Raw genomic sequence first — 8,275 nt, forward strand, 5'->3', positions numbered from 1 at the left:
TGACCAAAACTGACTTTAAAGTAGAAAATTTGAATAGACTTACAATAAGCAAATAAATTGAATTAGGAATTGAAAATCTTCCCACAAAGAAAACCCAAGGCCAAAACCGGTTTGGCTCAGTGGGTAGAGCGTCGGCCTGCGGACTGAAAGGTCCCAGGTTCGATTCCGGTCAAGGGCATGTAACTTGGTTGCGGGCACATCCCCAGTAGGAGGTGTGCAAGAGGCAGCTGATCGATGTTTCTCTCTCATCGATGTTTCTGACTATCTATCCCTCTTCCTTCCTCTCTGTAAAAAATCAATAAAATATATATTTAAAAAAAAAAAAAGAAAAAAGAAAACCCAAGGCCAGAAGTCTTCACTGGTGAATTGTACCAAATAACACAACTGAAAAAAATGTCCACACAAAAACTTGCATAAAAATGACCATAGCAGCATAATTCACAATAGCCAAAAGGTGGACACAACCGAAATGTCCATCAATGGATGCATAGGTAAACAAAACGTGGCCTATTCATACAATGGGACGTTATTCAGCTATACCAGTGGTTGGCAAACTCATTAGTCAACAGAGCGGCAAACCACGGCTCGTGAGCCGCATGTGGCTCACGAGCCGCAGTTTGCCGACCACTGAGCTATACAAACAAATGAAGTACTGACACATGCTACAATGTGGATGAAAACATTATGCAAAGCATAAGAGACCAGACTCAAAGGGCCACATATCGTATGATTCCATTTATGTGCAATATCAAAACAGGCAAACCCACAAAGACAGTAGATTAGTGATTGTCAGAGGCTGGGATGGGATGGGGGAATGTGGAGTGACCACTAAATGGATACAGGGGTTTCTTTTGGGGTGATGAAAACATTCTATAATTAGATTGTGGTGATGATTGAATAACTTTGTAAATATACTAAAAAACCATTAAATTATACTTTGTAAAACATATTTTTATTGATTTTAGAGAGGAAGGGAGAGGGCAAGAGAGATAGAAACATCAATGATCAGAGAGAATCATGGATCGGCTGCCTCCTGCACGCCCCACACTGGGGATCAAGCCTGCAACCTGGGCATGTGCCCAGACTGAGAATTGAATCATGACCTCCTGGTTCATAGGTCGATGCTCAACCACTGAGCCACGCCAGCTGGGTTAAATTATACTTTTAAAAGGGTGAATTTTATGGTATGTAAATTATCCTATCTAATAAAAGATTGATATGCAAATTAACCATCACTCTGTCACACCCACAAGCCACGCCCACCAGCCAATCAGGAGCAAGTATCCAAATTAACCCAACCAAGATGGCTGTGGCTACGGAGAGAGCAGGAGGCTTGGGTTTCCCCAGTAATGGAGGAAGCCAAGCTTTCCACACACCCTGCCCAGCCCAGGCCTCCACTCAAGGCTACAAAGTTTCAATTATAGAAGATAAATAAATCCCAACAAAAATGGCGGCAGCCACAGAGCTGGAGAGAGCAGGAGGCTTGAGTTGCCCCCGCAATGGAGGAAGCCAAACTTCTGCAGCCCTGGCCGGCCCAGGCCTCCACTTAAGGCTACAAAGTTTAAATTGTGGAAGATACATAAATCCCAACAAAAATGGCTGCGGCCATTTTGCAAGCAGGAGGCTTGGCTCCGCTCCAGGCTACAAAGTTTCAATTGTAGAAGATAAATAAATCCCAGATACCAGGGCCTCCGCTTGGGTCACCAGGGGTGTGTGGCCGGCCTGCAAACCACCACAGGCCCCTCGCCAGGCTGCCCCACCTCCCAAGGGAACCCCCACCCTGATCTGGGACACCCTTCAGGGCAAACCAGCCAGCCCCCACCCGTGCACCAAGCCTCTATCCTATCTAATAAAAGAGTAATATGCAAATTGACCATCACTCCAACACACAAGATGGCTGGCTGCCCCCATGTGGACACAATATGGCCGCCACAAGATGGCCAGCAGGGGAGGGCAGTTGGGAGGGACCAGGCCTGCAAGGGAGGGCAGTTAGGGGTGACCAGGCCAGCAGAGGAGGGAAGTTGGGGGCGACCAGGCCTGCAGGGAAGGGCAGTTGGGGGGGGACCCAGGCCTGCAGGGGAGAGAAGTTGGGGGGACCAGGCCTGCAGGAGAGGGCAGTTAGGGGCAAACAGGCTGGCAGGGGAGCAGATAGGCATCAATCAGGCTGGCAGGGGAGTGGTTAGGGCAGGGGTGGGCAAACTTTTTGACTCGAGGGCCACAATGGGTTCTTAAACTGGACCGGAGGGCCGGAACAAAAGCATGGATGGAGTGTTTGTGTGAACTAATATAAATTCAAAGTAAAGGAGCGGAGAGGAGAGCAAGAGAACCCTCTGCTCTTTCGGCTCCATGGGCCGGATAGAACAGCCGAACGGGCCGGATCCGGCCCGCGGGCCGTAGTTTGCCCACGGCTGGGTTAGGGGGTGATCAGGCTGGCAGGCAGAAGCGGTTAGGAGCAATCAGGAAGGCAGGCAGGCAAGCAGTTGGGAGCCAGCAGTCCTGGATTGTGAGAGGGGTCCCAGATTGGAGAGGGTGCAGGCAGGGCTGAGGGACACACCCCACCCCATGCACGAATTTAGTGCACCGGGCCTCTAGTATCTCAATAAAAAACAAATTTTAAGCTTAAAAGGAAAAGGATTGAACAAGACATACTGGGCAAATATCAACCAAAAGAAAGTTATAATTGCCATGTTACTATCAAAGTAGACAATAAGGCTAAAGGCATTACCAGTACTGCATGTCACATTTTTTTTTTTTTGTTAATCCACATCTGAGGATATTTTTTCCATTGCTTTTTCAGAGATAGTGGAAAGGAGGAAGGGAGGGAGGGAGAGAGAGAAACATCGATGTGAGAGACACACATCCACTGGTTGTGTCCCCCATGCACGCCGTCCTGACCAGAGGATGGGGATCGAACCCAGGTACCTGCACTTGACCGGGAATCACACCCCTCGATTCTTCGGTGCGTGGGCCAACACTCTAACCATTGAGCAACACCTGCCAGGGCTGTCAGTACATTTTAATCATATATCTCAATTCTAAGTTCATCTGCACTTGAAAATACATAAAGCAATAGTTGAGAGAACTACAAGGAGAAACTGACAAAGCAATGAGGCCTCTACTGAGGTATGATGTGAGGCAGGCTTGGCTCCCTGGCATGAGTGGAACTACAGAACTCTCCATGGGACCTGGGGAGGGGACCTGGCGACAAGGCTTTTATATTTATCAAAAGGGGACAGATAGGGCCCAGCGGGCATTGCTCAGTGGTTGAGCATCCACCTATGAACCAGGAGGTCACGGTTCAATTCCCCATCAGGGCCCATGCCCCGGTTGTGGGCTCGGTCCCCAGTGTGGGGCATGCGTGAGGCAGCCGCGCAATGATTCTCTCTCATTGATGTTTCTCCCTCCCTCTCCCTCTCCCTTCCTCTCTGAAATCAATAAAAATATATTTTTAAAGGGGGGACAGATAGGGTTGGGAAATACTGAAAAACTCTCCCAAAGCAGCAATCTGCTCCTGTCACTGCGCTGCCTGTGGGCTCCAGCGGCTCCCTAGTGCCCTCTGGAGAAAGCTCACATTCAGGCTGATCTCCAGCGACGTCTCACAACAGGCCTCGATCAGGCGAACCTGGCTGTTTATTTCCCAAACATTCCAGCTGAGAAGACAGGAGTGGAGACAGCGGGGCCTGGACAAAGCTGGGGGTGGGCAGAGAACGTGCCTGGCAAGAAGGAACTCAGCTTAGAGTGGAGACAGGAGGCCTGGCTTGGCCCCTTCGTGGTGTCCTGAATAGGCCTGTTTCTTCCTGAGTTCTGGGGCAGTGGGAGGGAGGGCATCCTCAACTCCCTTACACGCCCCCCTCTTCAGTCCACCATGACCCATCTCCAGCTTTCCCATCCCACTTCAGCAGCCTGGGCACAGGCTCTCTGCATCTCTTGCCTTGCCCTCCACATGACCCACACACATGTATACCCACCACTCACCCTGTCCCTCTGCCCGGCCATCCCTCACACTGAACCCGAAAGGGATCTTTCTAGGGCTCAGATGCCACGCCCCACCTCCACCACTACAGAAAGACCTCCCAGGTTCCATTTCACAGGGAATTTTTAAAGTGTGTCCTTTTTTTGTGAGGGGAGGAGTTAATATATTTTTTATTGATTTCAGAGAGGAAGGGAGAGGGAGCGAGAGATAGAAACATCAATGACGAGAATCATTGATTGGCTGCCTCCTGCACGCCCCACACTGGGGATCGAGCCCGCACCCTGGGCATGTGCCCTGATGGGGAATCGAACCGGTGAACTCTTGGTTCATGGGTCCACACTCAACCACTGAACAACACCAGCTGGGCCAGAACATTTAAATACTAGTAAAGGAAACCAAGGGGCAGAGGATTTCAAAGCTGACAAAAGGACTTGCAAGGCCCAAACCCTAGCCTAGTGTCCCTCTCGGTCCTCACACTGAGTTTGCACTCACAGAGAAGGCTGGAGAAGTCCCCCATCTTTTCCTCAAGTCCCTACGCAACCCTCACGTTCCCAGCGAGTCCTCCTCACTTGCATGGAGGCAGGCAGCAGGACAGGGCACAAGGCTGTGTGGCCTTGGCTCAGTTACTCGGCCTCTCTATGCCTCAGTTTTCCCAGCTGTAAAATGGGGCCCGTGATGAGAGTGGCTACTTCCCAGCTGACGTTTGAGTGAGTACCTAGAAAGCTCCCGGAACAGGGCCCGGCACACAGTGAGTCCTCAATAAGCGCTCTCACTGGGTGAACCCTTGGGATCAGCTGCAAAGCCAGTATTTGCAGAGAGAAGGGTGAGGAGTCTCTTTTGCCCTACTTCCACTTCTCATCTTTTGTTGTTGTTCATCCTCACCCAAGGATATTTTTCCATTGGCTTTTAGAAAGAGTGGAAGGGACGGTGAGAGACAGAGAGAGAAACATCGATGTGAGAGAGACACATTGATTGGTTGCCTCCCGCAAGTGCCTTGACCCGGGCCCAGGGATGGAGCCTGCAACCGAGGTACGTGCCCTTGACCGGAACTGAACCCGGGACGCTTCAGTCCGTGGGCCGATGCTCTATCCACTGAGCCAAACTGGCTAGGGCAGTGCAGTGGTCGGCAAACAACAGAGCCAAATATCAACAGTACAACAATTGAAATTTCTTTTGAGAGCCAAATTTTTTAAACTTAAACTTCTTCTAACGCCACTTCTTCAAAATAGACTCGCCCAGGCCGTGGTATTTTGTGGAAGAGCCACACTCAAGGGGCCAAAGAACCGCATGTGGCTCGCGAGCTGCAGTTTGCCGACCACTGGACTAGGGCGCTCTACTTCCACTTCAGACACCTCCAACTCGCCATGTCCAAAACCAATCCCATTGTCTCTCCCCAAAGCCACCCAGGTGAACCCCTCTTGGTGAATGGTTCCACAATCCACCCAGAAACCCATGGGCTACCCCAGACGCCTCTCCTTCATTTGGCCACCCCAGTGTGGCCCCCCAGGTTGAGCCTCCCCAGAACACCTACCACCCACAGATTTGCTCCAAGACAGTGTGGCCAACCCTGTGTGGTCCGGAATGAGGGGGACAGCTTCCTCTCAGGACACCCACAAGGCTCCCCCCTCAATTCTGGTCTGGTCCCCAGTGCCCAAGAAGGCCAGCCTGCTGGGCCCTGCTCCTGAACCACAGCACCTGAGTTTTGCAGTATAAGGGCACTCTCTGCTACAACCCTCCCGGGGTTCACTGTTGCTGACTAAGCCTGCCACCCCCCTGCCAGGCTCTGATCCCCCCAGTAGCCAGCCTCGCGCCTGAGCACCTGCTGCTCCCTGAGCGTGAATGCTCTCACAGGACACACACACACACCCCAGATCCCTCTTTTTTTTAATATTTTTTATTTATTTCAGAGAAAAAGGGAGAGGGAGAGGGAGAGAAACATCAATGATGAGAGAATCATGGATCAGCTGCCTCCTGCAAGGCCCCCACTGGGGATCAAGCCCGCAACCTGGGCATGTGCCCTGACCGGGGATCAAAGCGTAGCCTCCAGGTTCATAGGTCGACGCTCAACCACTGAGCAACAGTGGCCAGGCCCCCAGCACCCTCTTTTTTTTAATTTTTTAAAATATATTTTTATTTATTTTTTACGGAGAGGGATAGAGAGTTAGAAACATCGATGAGAGAGAAACATCGATCAGCTGCCTCCTGCACACCCCCTACTGGAAATGTGCCTGCAACCAAGGTACATGCCCTTAACAGGAATCTAACCTGGGACCCTTCAGTCTGCAGGCTGACGCTCTATCCACTGACCCAAACCGGTTAGGGCCCCCAGCACCCTCTTTATCTCACCCCCTATCTCTTGCCTTTGGCTGAACTAGTCCTTTCTCTCACCCAGACCTCCACCGCGATGGGGGAGGCAGAACCTCTGTCCCAAGTGAGGACTTTCTGGGGCAGATCTTGGGGGGTGGGGGTAGAGGAGAGGAAAGGTATTGAGCAGCCGCCCCAGGCGCCTAAGGAACGGGGGTGGGTGATGGATGTGACCACGGTGCCGCCTTCTGGCCACAGGCCAAACTGCATCCTGTCAGGGCAGCCGGAGCTGGGGCCCAACTCCGCAGCAGTGACCTGGCAGCCGGCCTGGGCTGAGGAGCTGGCTCTCTCTGAAGGATTGCGATTCCTTCTCGAAGGCTGGCTTGGACCTGCTCCTGAGCAGCCAGCATGCGGCTTTCCCACGCACATCATTCCTATCATCCGAGTAAGCCCATCCCTCCACGGGGCCTTCTCCGCGCAGGCAGGCTCCCTGACCGGCGGGCTCTGCACCGGGCCCAGGCGTAGATGCCTGAACAATATTTGACAGACAAAAGGAGAATGAGTCGGTGTCGCAGGGTCTCATGTGAACTGGAAAGAAGGGAAGGAGAGCCAGCGAAGGGACGCTGGTGATGTCTGAGGTGGCGGGACAGATGCCAAGGCCCCGGATGGAGAGCTAAAGAGAGGCAGAACAGGTCCGTTGGAGGTGAGAAGGCCAAGTTGTTGAGACCTGGCCGTGACGCTGGCTGCCTGAGGTCCCCTGGATTGTATGACCCCAGAGCCTGGAGTGAAGGGTGGCCCAGAACCGGCCATGGGGACAGAGGAGGAAGCTGCCCACCCCCTCTAGACTTGCTCAGCTCAGGGACCTGTGGGAGGGGTGTGCATGGGCAATGTGGAGCAGGAAGGTGGTGGGAGGATGCTGGGAGGAGAAGGCTGCAGAGAGGCTTGTGGGCCTGGGAATCACCCCCAGCCACTCTCCTCAGTGGAAGCCAGGCCCCCTGTTTCCAACCCCAAATCCTGATCCAGTCCCCGCCCCTGAGACCCAAGCCAGCCCTGCTTTGGGTGTCACTGCTCCCCTTCAGGTCCTGAAGGCCCACAGAAGGTCTCTCTCCATCACGCTCCGCGGTGGGCCTGGCAGGAGTCCCAGTGGGGAGGAAGGAGTGGCCAGCTGGCCCCAAACTCTGAGGGTGCTATCTCTGCTCTGGCTGCGACTGAGGTGTGGGCCTAGGGGGGTCTTCCCCTGGTGGGCACAGGAGAAGGGCCTAGTGGGTCCAGGAGAGGCTTGGGCCCCTCCAGAATTGGGGTGCAAGGGGCAGGGGCCATACAGACCAGAAGACGGGCCACCGCTCTTCACACCAGGAGCCATAACCAGCCCAGCCTGGGTTTCCCCAGGCCTGGAGCACATGGGTTCCAAAGCTCAGCTCAGCTCAGCACAGCACAGCACAGCAATTGTGGCCCGGTGGCGCCCTCTCCTGGCCAAGGGGCTCCCCTGCACTCTCTGACACTAGCCTTCCCCATAGGAAAGTGTGTGCTGGAAATACTGTGGGGAGAGACTGTGGGGAGAGGTTGGAGGCGGCAGGCTGGGACTCTGGGCGCGCCCCCCCCTCCCCACCGGGCTACAAGCCTTCACTCGCCTGTGAGCCCTTCCTGGCCTGGCCCTGAACAACAGGGCCACTTGCAGCCCATCCCCGGGGTCCTGGAGACTTAGGTTCCCATGGGGCCTCCCACCAGCCCCCTCTGCTGGCAACCAGAGCCACACGCAGGCCCACCTCCAGGGTGGCAGAGCTGCTATCTGGGCTGCCTCTTGCTGGCACTTTGGGGGCAGGGCGGGGACAGAAAGTTCTCGGACAACCGGCAGTTTGTCTGCCATGATCCAAGGGAGCAGAAGTGTGGGTGGCAGTGGGCTAGGTCAGGTTTCTTTCCCACAGGTGATACCCATCCCCTCCCTCTTCCCCCATCCCTGCCCCTCCCCCCTCCCTCCAGCTCATCACCGGCCCCAGG

This window comes from Plecotus auritus, assembly GCF_963455305.1.
Source record: "Plecotus auritus genome assembly, chromosome: X".
In the NCBI taxonomy this organism is placed as follows: domain Eukaryota; kingdom Metazoa; phylum Chordata; class Mammalia; order Chiroptera; family Vespertilionidae; genus Plecotus; species Plecotus auritus.